We start from the raw sequence: 20,491 nt of genomic DNA, 5'->3' as shown, positions 1-20,491 counted from the left end.
TCAGGAAGAATTTTAATGAATCCAGTTGCTTGCATCTTTCCATACATCAGTTCAGTTCAGTCACTCAGTCGTGTCCGACTCTGCGACCCCATGAATTGCAGCACACCAGGCCTCCTTGTCCATCACCAACTCCCAGAGTTCACTCAAACTCACGTCCATCAAGTCAGTGATGCCATCCAACCATCTCATCCTCTGTCGTCCCCTTCTCCTCCTGCCCCCAATCCCTCCCAGCATCAGAGTCTTTGCCAATGAGTCAACTCTTCGCATGAGGTGGCCAAAGTACTGGAGTTTCAGCTTTAGCATCATTCCTTCCAAAGAACACCCAGGACTGATCTCCTTTAGAATGAACTGGTTGGATCTCCTTGCAGTCCATGGGACTCTCAAGAGTCTTCTCCAACACCACATTTCCATACATAGAAAAGCAGTAAAATCATTAACTTGAGATATTTGTTCTTTGTGACTAGCAGCATCTTTTGCCAAGAGGTATCCCTGACTGCACACATTCCCCAGCCAAAACTCACATATAAACTGGCTGCTCTGTCCACCTCTTTGGAACAGCTTCCTCAGAGCTACTGAGTGGCTGTCTCCTGGGTTATAGTCCTCAGTTAGGTCCCTGAATAAAACTGAAATTCACAACCCTTGTGCTGTGTGGTGTTTTGTGTTTTTTTAAGTTGACATGACTTTAGTTACAACTACCATCATCCTCACCCAGAAGGCTACTCTGCTTTCACATTAATTTTCTGGAACAAGAATGGACAAAAGCCTTTTTTTATTTATTTCAGATAGAGTTGAAATAGACTAAAATATTTTAGATGACTTACAAAACGAAAATGAGCATAGAATATGAGGAATACCAGTGGTCTGACTGACAAAGAGACATCATATTTTGCAAGCCAAGTCTTATATTCCTTTCACATCCAGTCTGAGAAATGTACTGTATTTTCCTCTAAATGAATAGCATTAAGTAGCCTTAAAATAACCTCTCCTACATGAAGCAATCTTCTTATAGTAAGGTTCTTGTTGTGCTTAGTCACTCAGTTGTGTCCAACCCTTTTCGACCCCATGGACTGTAGCCTGCCAGGCTCCTCTGTCCAAGGGGATTCTCCAGGCAAGAATACTGGAGTGGGTTACCATGCCCTCCTCCAGGAAATCTTCCCAACCCAGGGATTGAACTGAGGTCTCCCACATTGCAGGTGGATTCTTTACTACCTGAACCACCAGGAAGCCCAAGAATACTGGAGTAGGTAGCTTATCCCTTCTCCAGGGGAACTTCCTGACCCAGGAATTGAACCAGGGTCTCCTGCATTGCAGGTGGACTCTTTACCAGCTGAGCTATCAGGGAAGCCCATAGTAAAGCTCTAGTAGTATGATATTATAGTGATCATATGTCAGAATGATCCACAAAGAAAGGAGGATGGTTCTTTCATTGTGCACATCTAAACTCAAATCAATAGTGTCAAGATAAAAAAGAGGATGTCTAATACTCAGCAGTGCAGACAGCTTGGTTTCTGTGGGGTCAAAATAATTGACATCTCCCTCCATTTTTCAAGGAAGTGGAGGGCAGTGGAGAAGCAGTTGGAGCAGAAGATATACCACCCAACTAAGTATCACATGAAAAAATAAAATAATTATTAAAAATAATTCTTCCAATTATTCAGGTAGAACTCTCTGACCTTGGGAAAGTCCACTTTTCTGAATTTCAGAATTCCTTATGTAAATAATGGGCATGCTAATATTTACACTACCTATCTCTCAGGGTTGTTCAAATAATTGTCAAGGCAACAATTTATTGCAAGCATAGTCAAAGTTTCTTTCAATCTCAAGGGAACTTGAAGAAAGTCAGTTCATAGATTTCTTTCATAGAAATTTTTTCTAACAAGAATACATAGCTAGACATTTTTAGACTAAATACAAGGAAAAACATCTGGGCACAGCTTTTCAGGCTCCTTGTGTGCAAGTTACTTCTCACAAAACTGGGTGGGGAAATCTAATATTACCTAGACTCTTTGTTTTAAAATATCTTATTGTGGTCCAAATATGCAGTTGATTCTTGAACAGCACAGGGTTAAGGGCACATACCCTCCATGTAGTTGAAAATTTGAGTATAAATTCATATTTGCAATTCCACATCTTCAGATTTAACCAACTGCAAATCTCACAGTACGCATGTACTAAGTCTCTTCAGTCATGTCCTACTCTGTGCGACCCTATGGACTATAGCTCCCCAGGCTCCTCTGTCCATGGGGATTCTCCAGGCAAGAATACTGGAATGTGTTGCCATGCCCTCCTCCAGGGAATCTTCCCAACCAAGGGATTGAATCCACCTCTCTTATGTCTCCTGTGTTGGCAAGCGGGTTCTTTACCACTGAATCCCAAATTTCGCAGTACAGAACATATTTATTGAAAAAAAATCATGTATAAGTGGACCCATGCAGTTCAAGCTTGTGTCGTTCAAGACAACAACATACAAAATTGAAGCTAATAGACAAATCATCTTTCAGTTCAGTTCAGTTGAGTCGCTCAGTCATGTCTGACTCTTTGCGACCCTATGAATCACAGCACGCCAGGCCTCCCTGTCCATCTTACTTTAGTGGGTATCAATACACAATCTTATTCACGTACATTCCTGTCTACCCCCTCCCAAACTGGATAATTTTAATGTGAATTCCAGATTTAGTCTACAGATGTATAGAAGATCAGAATATATCACCCCATAATATGTCCCTCTGACATGAGGATGATTTTGAGATAAAGGCAAACAGGATGAGCTCTCAAGCATCCTCCTCTCTTCCTGAAAAAAATGCAATAGAAAATGTATAGTACCACCAATAAACTATTTGGGGAAAGAAAAGTCAGACTTGAATCTGATCAAGCCCCTGGATCTAACTACCAGTCTACAGGAAATTCAGAGAATTGGAGAACATCTTAGGGGAAAAACATGAAGATTCTGTTGGCCAAATCCAGAGTATGGGAAATTCTATACAAATACAAAAAACCTGGGTTCTTCAACATTAACAAGAAATGGAGAGACAGAGACAAAGAAAGACTTCCCATACAAGGAAGAAAATAAAAACCTTATCACCCAAGATGAGATGGAGCTGAAAAAAACTCTCTACAATAAATAAATCTTATTGCTACTGCTAAGTCACTTCAGTCGTGTCCGACTCTGTGTGATCCCGTAGATGGGAGCCCACCAGACTCCCCCATCCCTGGGATTCTCCAGGCAAGAACACTGGAGTGGGTTGCCATTTCCTTCTCCAATGTATGAAAGTGAAAAGTGAAAGTGAAGACGCTTAGTTGTGTCTGACTCTTAGCGACCCCATGGACTGCAGCCTATCAGGCTCCTCCATCCATGGGATTTTCCAGGCAAGAGTACTGGAGTGGGGTGCCATTGCCTTCTCCGATAAATCTTATTAACTAGCCTTTATCCCGGAGAAGGCAATGGCACCCCACTCCAGTACTCTTGCCTGGAAAATCCCATGGATGGAGGAGCCTGATAGGCTGCAGTCCATGGGGTCGCTAAGAGTCAGACACAACTAAGCGTCTTCACTTTCACTTTTCACTTTCATACATTGGAGAAGGAAATGGCAACCCACTCCAGTGTTCTTGCCTGGAGAATCCCGGGGACGGGGGAGCCTGGTGCCGTCTATGGGGTCGCACAGAGTCGGACACGACTGAAGCGACTTAGCAGCAACAGCAGTGTCCTCATATATTTGCCTACCTACAACTTGCCACCTCTTGAAGCTCAAAGTCCCTTTCCTTTGTCTTGTCATATCTCTTTTAATGTGATCTCTTTTGGAGAATTGTATAAATGTTTACAAGCCTCGCTGCTGCTTGTAAGGGTTTTCTCTTGTCTTTATGAAGTCTCTTCAAGCCACATAAAACTTCTAACATCAAATAAATGTGTATGCCCTTTCTCCTGTTAATCTGTTGTTAGATTAACCAGAAAATTTTGTAAAGCCTGCTAGAGAAGCTGTGAGGAATGAGGAAAAGTTTCCTCCCCAACAGAAATGTGTTTGATGTCTTAAGATAGCCTCTCTCTTTTTCCTTCTCTTTTTCTCTTTCTTTCTCTGTCTCTCTCTCCTCTTATCTCTCTCTGTCTGTCTCTTCATTTTTGTTAATGTTGAAGAACCCAGGTTGTTTGTATTTCTATAGAATTTCCCATACTCTGGATTTGGCCAACAGAATCTCCATGTTTTTCCCCTAATGTGTTCTTCAATTCTCTGAATTTCCTGTAGACTGGTAGTTAGATCCAGGGTTTGATCAGCTTCAAGTCTGACTTTGCCTGCCCCAAATAGTTTATTGGTGGCACTATACATTCTCTATTGCATTACATCAAAAGGCATGTAATAATGTTCTCTCTTTCTGTGATGTTAAGATTGATTTGGGTTTCTGATGCTATTGACCTAATCCATTCATTATAGTTTCCCATCAACTTTCCACCCAATGGCTTTAGCAGCTATTGACAATCATTTCCTAGATTCATTCATTAAGGAACGTGTGGTAATACCATGATTTTATCAATTATTCTGTATTATAATCTAGAATTCTTCTATAAAGAAGATTTTTCCCACATAAATTTCCTGAGAGGCAGGATATACTTATATTAGTTTTATAGAATGTAAGTGTATTATAATTATGCCTATTTCCAATAATTTAAAGAAGATGTAATTAAGAAGAAGGAAGAAGAAGGATAGAGGTGATTCACAAAATCTGGAGATGAGTTGCTGAATCTATTACCTTGCCATCTATTACTAATGCTATGACTTCCCCTTGTCGTCTTTCCTATTTATTCATTTCTATTTATTTTAACAGACTTTCATTTTTAGAGCAGTTTTACTTTCACAGCAAAATTGAGCATAAGGTATGGAGAGTTTCCATATGTACCAAACTCTCTACAGATGCATGTTAATAACCCCCGTTACTAACATCCCCCAATGAACCTACATAGACACATCATTAAGATGTAGCATTAAGTTCTAACAGTAGAATTTTTAGGTCAAATGTATAAATGTACATATTTCAAATAGAACTGATTTATACTTCCACCAGTAAATTAATACTTTTAAAAATAATATTAAGCTTTTATAAAAAGAAATAGGAAATAGAAACTACCAATCTTGCAGCTGATGGCTTCCAGAGGAGCTAAATAGATACTGTTTTCCATTTCCAGTGAATGGATGGTCACCAGTGTAAGGGACAAACTGGATTCATTCATTTTACAATTTAGAAAAAATGTATACTTGAAGCTCTAAGAAGTTCTGAAATCAAGTAGTCCAACAGAAAGTGAGACTTAAAATTGCATTTTTTATTACCAAATCTCATCTGGAGTGATTCAACTCAAATATTTATGAGTAATGAATAATGAATTGAGTGTAATAAATAGTTATTTCTCTTGATAATGATTGATACTTATGTGAAAGAAGGAAAATATTCTCAGGGGATGATGTATGATTGGACCTCATGATTTCAACATGATTTTTTTTCTATGCAACTAATTATAGGAAATTGTGATTTTGCAACGACTTTTTCTCTTTTTACTTTGAAGTAGGAATGTTGTTGGAGAGGGAGTCTGAAATAATGGAAAAGTTTTTAGAAAGATTTCCAAAGATATAAGCTTACTCAAGGTGCAGAAACATTTAACACAAAGCTATTCAACACTTACCAGGTTCAAGGTCCTGTGCTGGCAAGTGAGTGTAGCAAGGCAATTAAACTGAGTTTCTGACCCTCATAAGACAATGAGGAGACATAATACAAAATAAGTAACATTGGAGTTCTGGAAAGGAGAATAAACTCTTCTTGGGAGACAGGTATGAGAAGGGGTGGGGCTGCTCAAGAAAGGCCATAACTTTCTAGGGCATCTAGTCATTCAAGCCCTAACAGGCAACACTATGATTATTATGTTAGAAATAGGACAGAGACCTTGATCCCATGAGAATACTTTTCAGCGTGGAAGGTGATTAAGAATACACATAATCATAAAACTATATAGTGATGTTATCTTTTTAAAAATCAAGTAAATAATATAAAAAATGTTTAAGGATTGGTAATCATGGCATCTGGTCCCATCACTTCATGGGAAATAGATGGGGAAACAGTGTCAGACTTTATTTTGGGGGGCTCCAAAATCACTGCAGATGGTGATTGCAGCCATGAAATTAAAAGATGCTTACTCCTTGGAAGGAAAGTTATGACCAACCTAGACAGCATATTAAAAAGCAGAGACATTACTTTGCCAATAAAGGTCCATCTAGTCAAGGCTATGTTTTTTCCAGTGGTCATGTATGGATGTGAGAGTTGGACTGTGAAGAAAGCTGAGCACCGAAAAACTGATGCTTTTGAACTGTGGTGTTGGAGAAGTCTCCTGAGAGTCCCTTGGACTGCAAGGAGATCCAACCAGTCCATCCTAAAGGAGATCAGTCCTGGGTGTTCATTGGAAGGACTGATGCTAAAGCTGAAACTCCAATACTTTGGCCACCTCATGTGAAGAGTTGACTCGTTGGAAAAGACCCTGATGCTGGGAAGGATTGGGGGCAGGAGGAGAAGGGGACAACAGAGGATGAGATGGCTAGATGGCATCACCAACTCAATGGACAAGAGTTTGAGTGAACTCCGGGAGTTGGTGACGGACAGGGAGGCCTGGCGTGCTGTGATTCATGGGGTCGCAAAGAGTCAGACACGACTGAGCGACTGAACTGAATAATTTTTCATCATAGTTCTAAAGGCTTTCCCCCATTGCCTTAGAACTTCTCGTGCAGCTATTGAAAAGTGTGATTTTTTTCCTCTTTAGAACACCTTAGTGTTCTATAGAGTCCCCGCCCCCACCTTGATCCCATGAATGGGCATGCATCCCTTCCTTCTGTTTCCAGTGGTGAAAGCTAAGATGTGTCTGGCACATTTAACAAGTCTTTACTAAATACTGAAAGATTTCAAAATGGAATGGCAACGTATCATGCTATTATTGTATACAGGCTAAATTTTTTGTATTTATCATTCTTAACCTGTAGAGGCTATTCAGTTTATAACATTTCATCACAGTAACCATAATGTCTGACAATTCATTCTCCAGTATAATGTTTTTTCACTCAAAAAATGTCCAATTTCTGACAACTCATTCTCCAGTATAATGTTTTTTCACTCAAAAACATCCTAAAGAGGTACTTCCCTGGTGGTGCAATGGATAAGAATTGTCCTGCCAATGCAGGGGATATGGGTTCAATCTCTGATCAGGAAGATTCCTCATGTCCTGGAGCAACTAAGCCCATGAGCCACAACTACTGAAGCCTGCACCCTCTAGGGCCAGCAAGTCACAACTACCAAGCCCACATGCTGCCACTACTGAAGCCCATGTGCCTAGATCCCCTGCTCTACAAGAAGAGAAGCCACTGCAATGAGAAGCCTGAGCACTGCAGCTAGAGAGTAGCCCCCATTCTCTGCCACAAGAGAAAGCCCACATGCAGCAACAAAGACCCAGTGAAGCCAAAACTAAATAAATACTAAACAAATACAGCAGTGTGTAGATGTTAAAAGAAAAATCCTAAAGAAACATTTTATAAGCAGCAATATTTTGACATTATGATTTCAGACAAAGACCCACTCACTAATACATGTGACACAACAGTTTCTAGTTAAAGAATATCATATGGAACAAATCTGAATTGTATGCTATATTTGACTTTGTATTGCATATGATTTCATGTGCTTTCAGGGAGAGGGATTCTTCAGTCTGTTTTGAAGGACATTTCTCTTTAGCTTTTATTTTGTCCTAGGGGTTTTTTGTGTCATAACTTTATTTTTAAGAACATATCGAGTCCAAAGTAGTATGAACCTCCAAATGGTTCAAATACTGGTGGGGAAAATGGTGCAGAAAGAAGGGGGAAAGAACATTAGCCATTGAACAAAGAGCTGTGCAGTAAACAGAATGAAAAAAAAAAAAAAAAAAATGCTGACAATGTTTTTAGGGAGAGCTAGATGGGCTTCCCAGATGGTGCTAGTGGTAAAGAACCTGCCTGCTAATGCAGGAGACGTAAGAGACAAAGGTTCGATACCTGGCTTAGGAAGATCCCCTGGAGAAGTGCATGGGAACCCACTCCAGTATTCTTGCCTGGAGAATCCCATGAACAGAGGACCCTGGTGGATTACAGTCCATAGGGTTGCCAAGAGTCAGACAGTAAGGGCCAGCCTTTGGAAGGGGTGTGTAATTCTCTTCTACTCACAGTTAAGTAGAGACAAATTATTTCTGTATGAGCTGAACAAAGGCACTTTAGTTTACAGTGAAACAGAGGGGCAGGGTCCTCTGAGGGAAGCTATTAAGTGTGATTATAATAACAAAAGCAATGAAAAGAAATCAAAGAAACAGTTCCAACATGGAGTCAGAATTGGCTTCCTCCCTGCAACATGATCTTGAATATTTTAACATCCATTAGCCCCTCTTCACTCCCTTCCCAGAAATGCTTCCCTGCTTCCTCCTCTGCCATCCACCACCAGATCCTTAATTCATCTTTGGGCAAGTACAACAACCTTTCATTACATGTCACTTTATATACAACTCATGTGTCTATAGTTTCAAATTGTTGTTTATTACTTATTTACATTTATTTGTATTACTTTTTTTTCATTTATTTGTATTACTTAGTTATTATAGTTAGTGTTAGTCATTCAGTCGTGTCTAATTCTTTGTGACCCTGTGGACTATAGCACACCAGGCTTCTCTGTCCATGGGATTTCCCAGGCAAAAATACAGGAGTGGGCTGCCATTTCCTTCTCCAGGGAGTCTTCCTGACTCAGGGGTGGAATCCTGGTTATTATAGTTTTCTGCAAAAATTATATGGGATCTTGGGTTGAAATTTCAGGCATTGCAATTTTTCCCTTTAAAATGAATGAAACAAGGTTTTTTGAAAACGCATTTTTGATTAGCACTAGCATTTGAAGGAATGAATTAAAAGATGTTAAACCAAAGGATAGTGGTAGATAGTGTTTCTCAGACTCTGCACTTCCAAGTCCCAATTTGGGCCTTGAACTAGGAGTCCCTAAACCTGGCCATGGAGAAGGATATGGCAACCCACTCCAGTGTTCTTGCCTGGAGAATCCCAGGGATGGGGGAACCTGGTGGGCTGCTGTCTATGGGGTCGCACAGAGTCGGACACGACTGAAGTGACTTAGCAGCAGCAGTAGCAGCAAATCTGGTCATCTGCCAGACTACAGGGCCATCATACTGCTCCTTAAGGGACAGCCCTTTAGCTAGAATAAACAAATATTTACTGTCCAAACTAGATACTTTCAACAGTGGAAGGGGAGCTATTAATAATGACACCAGGGAAATTGGTGTCCACTGAGACTGCCCCAAGCAGATGAGGAATGTCTAGAATGTCACCATACTGTGAGTCTGTCTCCTTTACCTGGAGTAAGACATGTGCTAGTACAGGTCTAACTGGCTTGGGGGTTGGGGAAATCAGGAGTGTGTCCATTTATGTGTCTGCTGATTTCCATGGTGTAAATACTCTGACCATGTCCAGTTTTAAGCTACTAACAATTTAACAATCAACTCACAAGATTTCTGAAAATTTAGCATTTGGTTGTTTTAAAAAAATTTTTTTAATGTATATTCATATTTATTTATTTTGCTGCACTGAGTCTTAGTTGTGGCATGAGGGATCTTTAATGGCCACTTCGAACTCTTAGTTACAACATGTGGTGTCTAGTTCCCTGACCAGGGATCTAACCCAGGCCCCTTGCAGTGGAAATGCAGTCTTAGCCACTGGACCGCCAGGTAAGTCCCCTAGCAATTGGTTCTTGCTAGCCAGAAAGCTCTAACACACTAATGCCTGCAGTCCAGACATCAAATTCTTTGAAGCTCAGAGTAGAATTCAATCTTTTTTTTTTTCCCTTCAGCCACATTGTGAGGCATGTGGGATCTTAGATCCCCAGCCAGGGATAGAACCCACATCACTTGTGTTGGAAGAATGAAGTCTTAACCATTGGGCCTCCAAGAAAGTCCCCTCAGAGTAGAATTCAGTTTCCCTTCACCCATATCCTATATTCTTGTTTTCTTTCCCAGGATATATGTCGTTCCAAGAGACTACAGATTCTGTGACCACCAGAATCTGTGACCACCATCCCTATTCTCAGATGTAGATGTGGTCCTGCTTCTTCATTTCTCTAAACGTAGTTTATTTATTTAATCTAGTTGAGAAATATTTAACATGTTTTCTGAGTGTTAAATATTATAGTACATAAGAATACAATAATTCAATATTAGCAAAGCTATCAAAGTCTAGGATATTCAGTCTTGAATAAAAACATGCGCTATCAACAGTCTCAGTTCAGTTCAGTCACTCAGTCGTGTCCGACTCTTTGCAACCCCATGAATTGCAGCATGCCAGGCCTCCCTGTCCATCACCAACTCCTGGAGTTTACCCAGGAGTTGTCCATCGAGTTGGTGATGCCATCGAATGATCTCATCCTCTGTCGTGCCCTTCTCCTCCTGCCCCCAATCCCTCCCAGCATCAGGGTCTTTTCCAATGAGTCAACTCTTCGCATGAGGTGGCCAAAGTACTGGAGTTTCAGCTTCAGCATCAGTACTTCCAATGAATACTCAGGACTGATCTCTTCTACGATGGACTGGTTGGATCTCCTTGCAGTCCAAGGGACTCTCAAGAGTCTTCTCCAACACCACAGTTCAAAAGCATCAATTCTTCGGTGCTCAGCTTTCTTCACAGTCCAACTTTCACATCCATACATGACCACTGGAAAAACCATAGCCTTGACTAGATGGATTTTTGTTGGCAAAGTAATGTCTCTGCTTTTGAATATGCTATCTAGGTTGTTCATAACTTTTCTTCCAAGGAGTAAGCATCTTTTAATTTCATGGCTGCAGTCACCATCTGCAGTGATTTTGGAGCCCAAAAAAATAAAGCCTGACACTGTTTCCACTGTTTCCCCATCTTTTTCCCATGAAGTGATAGGACCAGATGCCATGATCTTAGTTTTCTGAATGTTGAGCTTTAAGCCAACTTTTTCCACTCTCCTCTTTCACTTTCCTCAAGAGGCTTTTGAGTTCTTCTTCACTTTCTGCCATAAGGGTGGTGTCATCTGCATATCTGAGGTTATTGATATTTCTCCTGGCAATCTGGATTCCAGTTTGTGCTTCTTCCAGCCCAGCGTTTCTCATGATGTACTCTGCATATAAGTTAAATAAGCAGGGTGACAATATACAGCCTTGATGTACTCCTTTTCCTATTTGGAACCAGTCTATTGCTCCATGTCCAGGTCTAACTGTTGCTTCCTGACCTGCATACAGGTTTCTCAAGAGAAACACAGGTCAGGTGGTCTGGTATTCCCATCTCTTCCAGAATTTTCCACAGTTTATTGTGATCCACACAGTCAAAGGCTTTGGCATAGAAATAGATAGTCTAGAAATAGACAGTCTAGCTTACGTCAAATAGCATCAAAATCAGAGCAGTTCCTTGGACAGTTTCTCCTCTAGCATGAAAGGATGACCAAGTCTGAATATTGTTTCAACAGTCTTTGGGGTCTCTGTGATTTCCTATGGGCAAATAAGAGCATAAATTATAAAACTACAGGCAAGGCCAAGAATACACAGAAGTGATTACATGGGACAACTGGAATCCAGGAAACAAACATTTCTCTAAATAAGAGTCTAAAGGAAACATAATACCAATTCTGCCGGGCATTAAGACAAGTGTTATAAAATTACAAGGGGTATTTTAGCTCCTAGACCACAGCTCCATTCCAAACACTTTGCATTTGCACAAGTAAAGCAATGTTAGAAAGGTTTGCCTGGAACTCAGGGATGATTACCTTGATATAAATCAAGTCCCTCCCTCTAGGAGGCAGATGATTGTTTATGTATTTCAAATGACAATAGTTTTCAGTTTTCAGTGTCTACTCTTGCTGTGCCCAGTCTTAACACACCTCACCTTCCTACACATGAAAACCAATCTTTTTTCTCTCTCTTTAATGCCATCACAAGGATCTGGGCTATATACTTGGCACTAGACTACAAAGAGAAGTCAACACAAATGCTGCCCATAGGAAGCCCATACTTCTTTTGGGAAGAGATACAATTATATATACAATTAATTGCAATACAAATAAGACTGAGAAAAAAAAACAGATGCAAACCAAAGCCAGAATAATGGTCATGTCACAGACTAAGGATATGACAGTCATAAATTAATTTTCTACTAGCCATTAGCATCCACATACTATCTGCTATGACTGCTTTCCAATATGCACAAATACACTTTGAATCAGGCCCATGCATTTCCTGTTCAAAAACAGATAATTTTTAAAGTCCCAATTAGATTTTTTATACAACTTGATAATCCATGTATAAAATGTATATGGATAGTGATATGATATCCTTTTTTCTTTTTTATATGATTGTTGCTGTTCTTCAGTCACTCAGCCATGTCCATTTCTTTGTGACCCCACAGACCACAGCACACCAGGCTTCCCTGTCCTTCACCATCTCCTGGAGCTTGCTCAAACTCATGTCCAATGAGTCAGTGATGCCATCCAACCATCTCATTCTCTGCCATCCCCTTCTCCTCCTGCCCTCAATGTTTCCCAGCATCAGGGCCTTTTCTTTCTTTATTATTATTATTTTTTAGGGGCGTTTTCTAATGAGTCAGCTCTTGGCATCAGGTGGCCAAAATATTGGAGCTTCAACTTCAGCATCAGTCCTTTCAATGAATAATCAGAATTGATATCCTTAAAAACTGCTTCCTGATTGCTTAAAGTTTACACAATAGGTCTTGAAAAGTGAAAGTCAGTCGTGTCTGACTCTTTGTGACCCCATATTGAAAAGCAGAGACATTACTTTGCCAACAAAGGTCTGTCTAGTCAAGGCTATGGTTTTTCCAGTAGTCATGTATGGATGTGAGAGTTGGACTATAAAGAAAGCTGAGTGCCAACGAATTAATGCTTTTGAACTGTTGTGTTGGAGAAGACTCTTGTGAGTCCCTTGGACTGCAGGGAGATCCAACCAGTCCATCTTAAAGGAGATCAGTCCTGATTATTCATTGGAAGGACTGTGCTGAAGTTGAAGCTCCAATACTTTGGCCATCTGATGCCAAGAGCTGACTCATTAGAAAATGCCCTTAAAAAAAAGAAAGAAAAGGTCTTGATAGTGAGAAAGATTGAAGGCAGGAGGAAAAGGGGAAAACAGGATGAGATGGTTGGATGGCATCACCAACTCAATGGACATGGGTTTGGGTGGACTCTGGGAGTCGGTGATGGACAGGGAGGCCTGGCATGCTGTAGTCCATAGGGTTGCAAAGAGTCAGACATGACTGAGTGACTGAACTGTACTGAACTATACAGTCCATGGAATTCTCCAGGCCAGAATACTGGAATGGGTAGTATTCTACCCCCTGGAGTGGGTTCTCTTCCCCAGGGGATCTTCCCAACCCAGGGATCAAACCCAGGTCTCCTGCATGGCAGGTGGATTCTTTACCAGTTGAGCCACCAGGGAAGCCCAAGAATACTGGAGTGGATAGCCTATCTCCTCTCCAGTGGGTCTTCCCAACCCAGGAATCAAACCAGGGTCTCCTACATTGCAAGCAGATTCTTTACCAACTGAACTATTAGAGAAGCCCAATAGGTCTTAACTAGAATATATATGAGAGCTTCCCTGGTGGCTCAGATGGTAAAGCATCTGCCTGTGATGCAGGAGACCCAGGTTCAATTCCTGTGGGGAAAAAAAAAAATGTATTTGTATTCATACTCAAATTGCTTTTAAGAGCAATACTCCTTAAATACATTGTGGAAGATAATAAAGGTACTTCATTTCCTTGTGAAAAAAATATATATGGGATAGTAAACATAGAATAGTATAAACAAGGTGGGTGGGAGTGGGGACAAAAAGGGTGAGGGGAATTAAGAGATACAACCCTCCAGTTATAAAATAAATAGGTCACAGCCATATAATATATGGCATAAGGAATATGATCAGTAACATTACAATAACTTCATATAGGGACAGATGGTTGCTAGACTTACTGAAGTGATCATTTCTGAATATATACAAATATCAAATCACTATGTAATACCCCTGAAACTACCATAATATTGTACACTAGCTATATTTAAAATTTTTTTTAATTAAAAGAAACTATGACTATATGAATCCGCCTGCAATGCAGAAGACTCTGGTTCAATTCCTTGATCAAGAAGATCTGCTGGAGAAGGGATATCCACTCCAGTATTCTTGGGCTTCCCTGGTGGCTCAGCTGGTAAAGAATCTGCCTGCAATGCAGGAGACCTGGGTTCAATCCCTGGGTTGAGAAGATCCCTTGGAGAAGGGAAAGGCTACCCACTCCAGTATTCTGGCCTGGAGAATTCCATGGACTGTATAGGCCATGGGGTCACAAAGAGTCAGACGCAACTCAGAGACTTTCACTTTCATGACTATATCTGCTCAATAAATTATAGTCATATAAAAGAAAAATGAATAAACAAGTTGAAAAGAGACTGAAAGGGAAAGTGGATTAAATTATTCATTTAATCTAAATGATTGTGATTGGTAACGTTGGTCATCCATATGGAAACAAGAATGAATTTGGTTTTCCCTCCTCTCCTCCCCACAACTAATAAAATGTCCCTGTCACAGAGTTGTTACTATATTGTGTTTATTTTTTTTTTAATGAAGAACATTTATGTGTAACAATATGAAAAGATCTCCAGACTGTAAAGTAAAAAGGACAAGTTACAGGAAAAAAATCTATACAACACAATCCTATATATGTGTGTTTGGGAAGGGGCCTCCCCCCTGAAACCTGAAGCCCCAATACACACATATATATGAAAACTCATTTATAGAAAAAGGATCTAGAAGTATATACAACAAATTGCTACCACTGTTACCATGAAGAGAAGTAGTATACACATGGGAGCCGTTACTCTTTATTCTGAACTTTCATAATTGCTTAAGTTAAAAATAAATAATACTACAAGACAGTTATTTAGAAAGGTTGTAAAAATTATAAATCACTGAAAAAGGTGCATAATTATATAGTGAATTAATCTGTTACCCACCCCAGTATTCTTGCCTGGAGAATACCATGGACAGAGCAGCCTGGTGGGCTACAGTCCATGGTGTTGCAAAGAGTCAGACACGACTGAAGCAACTTAGCATACACACACATCAGGCTGGCACTGCTAAGTCACTTCAGTCATGTCCGACTCTGTGCGACCCCAGAGATGGCAGCCCACCAGGCTCCCCCGTCCCTGGGACTCTGCAGGCAAGAACACTGGAGTGGGTTGCCATTTCCTTCTCCAAAGCATGAAAGTGAAAAGCGAAAGGGAAGTCACTCAGTCGTGTCCAACTCTTATCGACCTCATGGACTGCAGCCTACCAGGCTCCTCCATCCATGGGATTTTCCAGGCAAGAGTACTGGAGTGGGGTGCCATTGCCTTCTCCAGTGGTTCTAAAAATGTAGTCTGACTCTGAAAGGCCTCTGATGCCTTTTCAATGGAGCCATGAGGTCAAAACAATTTTTAAAATATACTAATATGTTAGGGCTTCCCTGGTGGCTCAGTGATAAAGAATCTGCCTGCCAGTGCAGGAAACACAGGTTTGATGCCTGGTCCAGGAAGACCCCACTTGCTTCGGAGCAACTAAGCCTGTGCACAACTATTGAGCCTATGCTCCAGAGCCTGGGAGCCACAGCTTCTGAGCTCACAGTCACAACTACTGAAGCCCGCATGCCCTAGAGCTTGTGCTCTGAAACACTGTAAGAGAAGCCACTGCAATGAGAAGTCCACTCACACTAGAGAGTAACCCCTGCTTGCTGCAACTAGAGAAAAGCCCGAGCAACAATGAAGACCCAGCACAGCCAGAAACAAATAAATAAATGAAATTAAAAAAAAAAAAGTCTAATATGTTACTTGCCTTTTTTGTTCTCATTCTATCATAAGTTTACACTGAAGGAGGAGGAGGGTTATGAAGTTGATGAGACAGAAGAGACTAGAAGTAATTTTTGTACTATGAGGATTTATTTTTTTAGCCGTATGAATATGTACCTATTAAAATTATACCTTCAGTTCAGTTCAGTTCAGTCGCTCACTCGTGTCCGACTCTTTGAGACCCCATGAACCGCAGCACACCAGGCCTCCCTGTCCATCACCAGCTCCCGGAGTTCACCCAAATCTGTCGCATCGGTGATGCGATCTAACCATCTCATCCTCTGTCGTCCCCTTCTCCTCCTGACCTCAATCTTTCCCAGCACCAGGGTCTTTTCCAATGAGTCAGCTCTTCGCATCAGGTGGCCAAAGTATTGGAGTTTCCACTTCAACATCAGTCCTTCCAATGAATACCCAGGACTGATCTCCTTTAGGATGGAAGAAGGTAATACAGATGAATACTTGTATAATCTTGAGATGGAAGGCATTTCTGAATATGACAAAATCAAATCATAAAAAAAATGATAAATTTGACCATAAAAAGTTTACAATTTTGTCTAGAAGGAAAAAAAATCCATAAGATTAAAACCCAAACGGCACTTTGGAAAAAAATTTGCAACATATGGTGCGTGATAAACAGTGGTTCCTTTCAAAACAATAGGAAAAAAGATGAGCATGCCATAGGAAAAAAAGAGGCCAAGACCATGATCAGGCAATCTGAAATGAAAAAGATGCAAATGACCCCTAAATATATGAAGATAAGTTCTGTCTCAGCACTAATAAAAGAAACGAAGATAAAATTAATAATGACTTACCTTTTTTAGACATTCAGACTGGAAAGATTAACTCAAAAAATGGCAAAGATGTCAGAAATTCAGTATTCACATAATGTCAGTGGGAATATAATATAAATTATTTCTGAAGGGCAGTGTGACAGTACATATATAAAGAAACTAATTGTGCAATGCTTGATCTGAAAATTTCACTTCTAGAAATTTAACCTAAGGTCACAGAGATAAATGAAATGCAACAAACAACTGTATGTCAGATTACTAATTTCTGCCCCACCTAACCTTTCCTTATCCTTTTACTAATAGGATCTCCACTCCCCTGAGGGGATACATAACTACTCCACTGCAGAAGACATTTCCCAGCTGACCCTGAAGTTTCATGTGGCCCTGTAACATAATATCAGTAGAAGTAAGTGTTTAACTTCTGTATCACCTGATAGCACTTGCCAGTTCTTCTCTTCTCCCATGGAGAAGGAAATGGCAACCCACTCCAGTATTTCTTGCCTGAAAAATCCCATGGACAGAGAAGCCTGGTGCACTACAATCCTTGGGGTCTCAAAGAATTGAACATGACTGAGTGACTAAGCACACTTTTCTCCCAAGTGAAAACATGATGCTTGGGTCAGCTCTAGCCATGTAGACAAGAACAACATTTTGAGAGAAGGCAGAATAACAAGCTAGAAAGAATCTGCTGTCTTGTATGACTGAGCAGCAGAGTTGTGGGATTTGTTATATGAAAGAAAAATAACTTGTTTGAGCCACAAAACTTTTAATACAACTTAACCCATAACAACTAATACAAGTTTAAATGTCTGTCAACATAGTTCTTTTCCCATTATTTTTTTATAATGGAATCATGGGCAGTCCTTAAAAGTGGCTTTATAAATCTGTAGATGTCTACATGTAATTGTTGAGTTTCTTAGTCTGCTTGAGTTGCTATAACAAAATCCTCTAGACTGAATGGTTTATATAACAAAAATTTATTTCTCGCAGTTCAAGAGACTAAAAAGTCCAAGATCAAATGTGTGCATTAGTCGCTCAGCTATGCCCAACTCTTTGCAACCCTGTGGACTGTAGCCCGCCAGGCTCCTCTGTCCGTGGAAGTCTCGAGGCAAAATTATACTGGAGTGGGTAGCCATTCCCTTCTCCAGGGATCTTCCTGGATTGAAGGAATTGAGGTGTTGAGCCTTTTTATTCTGTTTGTCTTCTTTCATGTGTCCCCTTATCGTCTTCTTTATTCTCACTGTCTTTTCTTTTTCTTGGTCCTCTTATTAACTTACTCCTGATCTATGAAATTGTTAATTGCTTTTTTTCTTTTTTTTCCCCTTTGCAATCCCTAACCTAATAATAAAACTCAGTACAGAAAAATAGACACAAAGATCAATAGCATAGAAATAAACCTATGTACTTACAGTCAATTAATCTGCAATAAAGGAAGCAATTATATACAATGGAGAAAAGAAAGTGTCCTCAATAAGTGGTGCTGGAAAAACTGGACAGTTACAAGTAAAAGAATGAAATTATAACATTCTCTAACTTCGTATACAAAAACAAATGCAAAATGGATTAAAGACTTAAATGTAAGACCAGATACTATAAAACTCCTAAAGGAAAACAAAGGCAGAACAGCCTTTGACATACATTGCAGCAATATTTTTTGGCTCCATCTTCTAAAGTAATGGAAATAAAAGCAAAAATAAACAAATGGGACCTAATTAAACTTAAAAGCTTTTGCACAGCAAAGGAATCCATAAACAAAATGAAAAGACAACATACCTAGTGGGAGAAAATATTTGCAAATGGTGCAACTGACAAGGGATTAATTTCCAAAATACACAAACAGCTCATACAGTTCAATATCAAAAAACAACAAACAGCCCAATCAAAAAATGGGCAGAAGACCTAAATAGAAATATCTTCAGAGATGACATCCAGATGGCCAGCAGGCACATGAAAAGATACTCAACATTGGTAATTATTAGAGAACTGCAAATCAAAACCACAATGAGGTATCACTTCACACTGGTCAGAATGACCATCATAAGAGTCTAGAAATAATAAATTCTGGAGAGGATGTGGTAAAAACAGAATGCTCTTGCACTGCTGGTGGGAATGTAAATTGCAAACAGTGTGGAGTTTTCTTAAGAAAACTAAAAATAAAGTTATCATATGATCCAGCAATCCCACTCCTGGGCATATATCCTGAAAAGACACAAACTCAAATTTGGAAAAAAAAAAAAACCACACATGCACCCTAGTGTTCATAGCAGCATTATTTACAATAGCCAAGACTTAGAAGCAACCTAAGTGTCCATTGACAGATGACTGGATAAAGAAGATCTGGATGTACATACAATGAAATATTACCCAAGTATCAAAAAGAACGAATAATCCCATTTGCAGTACATGGATGGACCAAGAGATTATCATACTAAGTGAAGAAAGTCAAAGAAAAATATCATGTGATATCATTTACATGTGAAATCTAAAAAAAATGATACAGATGAACTTATTTACAAAACATAAATAGACTCACAGACATAGAAAACAAACTTATGGTTACCAGTGGGGAAAGTGGTAGGGGAGGGATTCATTAGGATTTAGGGATAAACAGATACATAGTACTATATATAAAATAGGTAAATAGCAAGGTCTAGATTTTTGGCCTCCATGAAATACGTGAGATATTAAAGGAATACAGAAGAGAAGTGGTTCTTAACCTCAAGGAATTATAATCTAGTAGGAGAAATAGCAGCAGCAGGAGAAATAGCATGCCTTTTGCATTGAGTATCCCCAGACCACCCTCAGTTTCAGTGATTTGCTGGAAACACTCCCAAGAGTCAGAAAGTTTTTGTACTCCCAGTTATAGTTGATTATGCAAAAGGACACAGCATAGACTCAGCAAAAGGGAAAGGTGCAAAGTCCAGGAGAAACCAGCCGCAAGATTCCAGCTGTCCTCTCACACTGGCATCCCACAAACAGCCTTAATTCTCCTAGCCAACTATGAAATAACACCTGCAAAATGTTGCCAATAATAATAGTAGTAGTCGCTCAGTCATGTCCAACTCTTTGCGACCCCACGGGCTATAGCCTGCCAGGCTCCTCTGTCCATGGGATTCTCCGAGCAAGAATACTAGAGTGGATTGTCATTCGTTTCTCCGGAGGATCTTCCCGACCCAGAAATCAAACCCAGGTTTCCTGCATTGCAGGCAGATTCGTTACCATCTGAGCTACAAGAAAGCTAATACAGCAAAATTCACTCAAGCCCTGATAGCCAGGATTTTAATTGGGGGTTAGTTGTAATGACATGCAGCCCCTATGTGACTGACTTTAGCTACTTAGTCTCCAGCCCTTTAGAGGTCAAACTGACACAGCACGGCCCAGGGCCTCGGGTATGCAAAAACTGGTGTTCCCATTGTTAGCAAAAACTATCTGATCAAACTCACAGAGTGTGACCCAAAACTTCAAGTGTACAAAACTACTCTTATTGGGTAAGATAACAGTTCAGAGATCATCTCCCAGAAGTTACTCAAGGGCCAGTGCTTTTTCTGGAATGTACAGGATTATGTAACCCATGAACACTGAGTTAACCCTTTACTGCATCCCCAAGTAGTATGTAGACCATAAATATATTTTTTAACTTTTTAATTAAAATAATATTTGTTTATTTATTTTTATTTTGGCCTTGCCTCTCAGATTGCAGGATCTTAGTTCTTCAAGCAGGGATTGTACCAGAGAAGAGCCAATTCTGACTCCATGATGGACCTGCTTCT

This window comes from Bos mutus, chromosome 4 (genome assembly GCF_027580195.1).
Source record: "Bos mutus isolate GX-2022 chromosome 4, NWIPB_WYAK_1.1, whole genome shotgun sequence".
In the NCBI taxonomy this organism is placed as follows: Eukaryota; Metazoa; Chordata; class Mammalia; order Artiodactyla; family Bovidae; genus Bos; species Bos mutus.
This window is presented reverse-complemented; position numbering follows the sequence as displayed.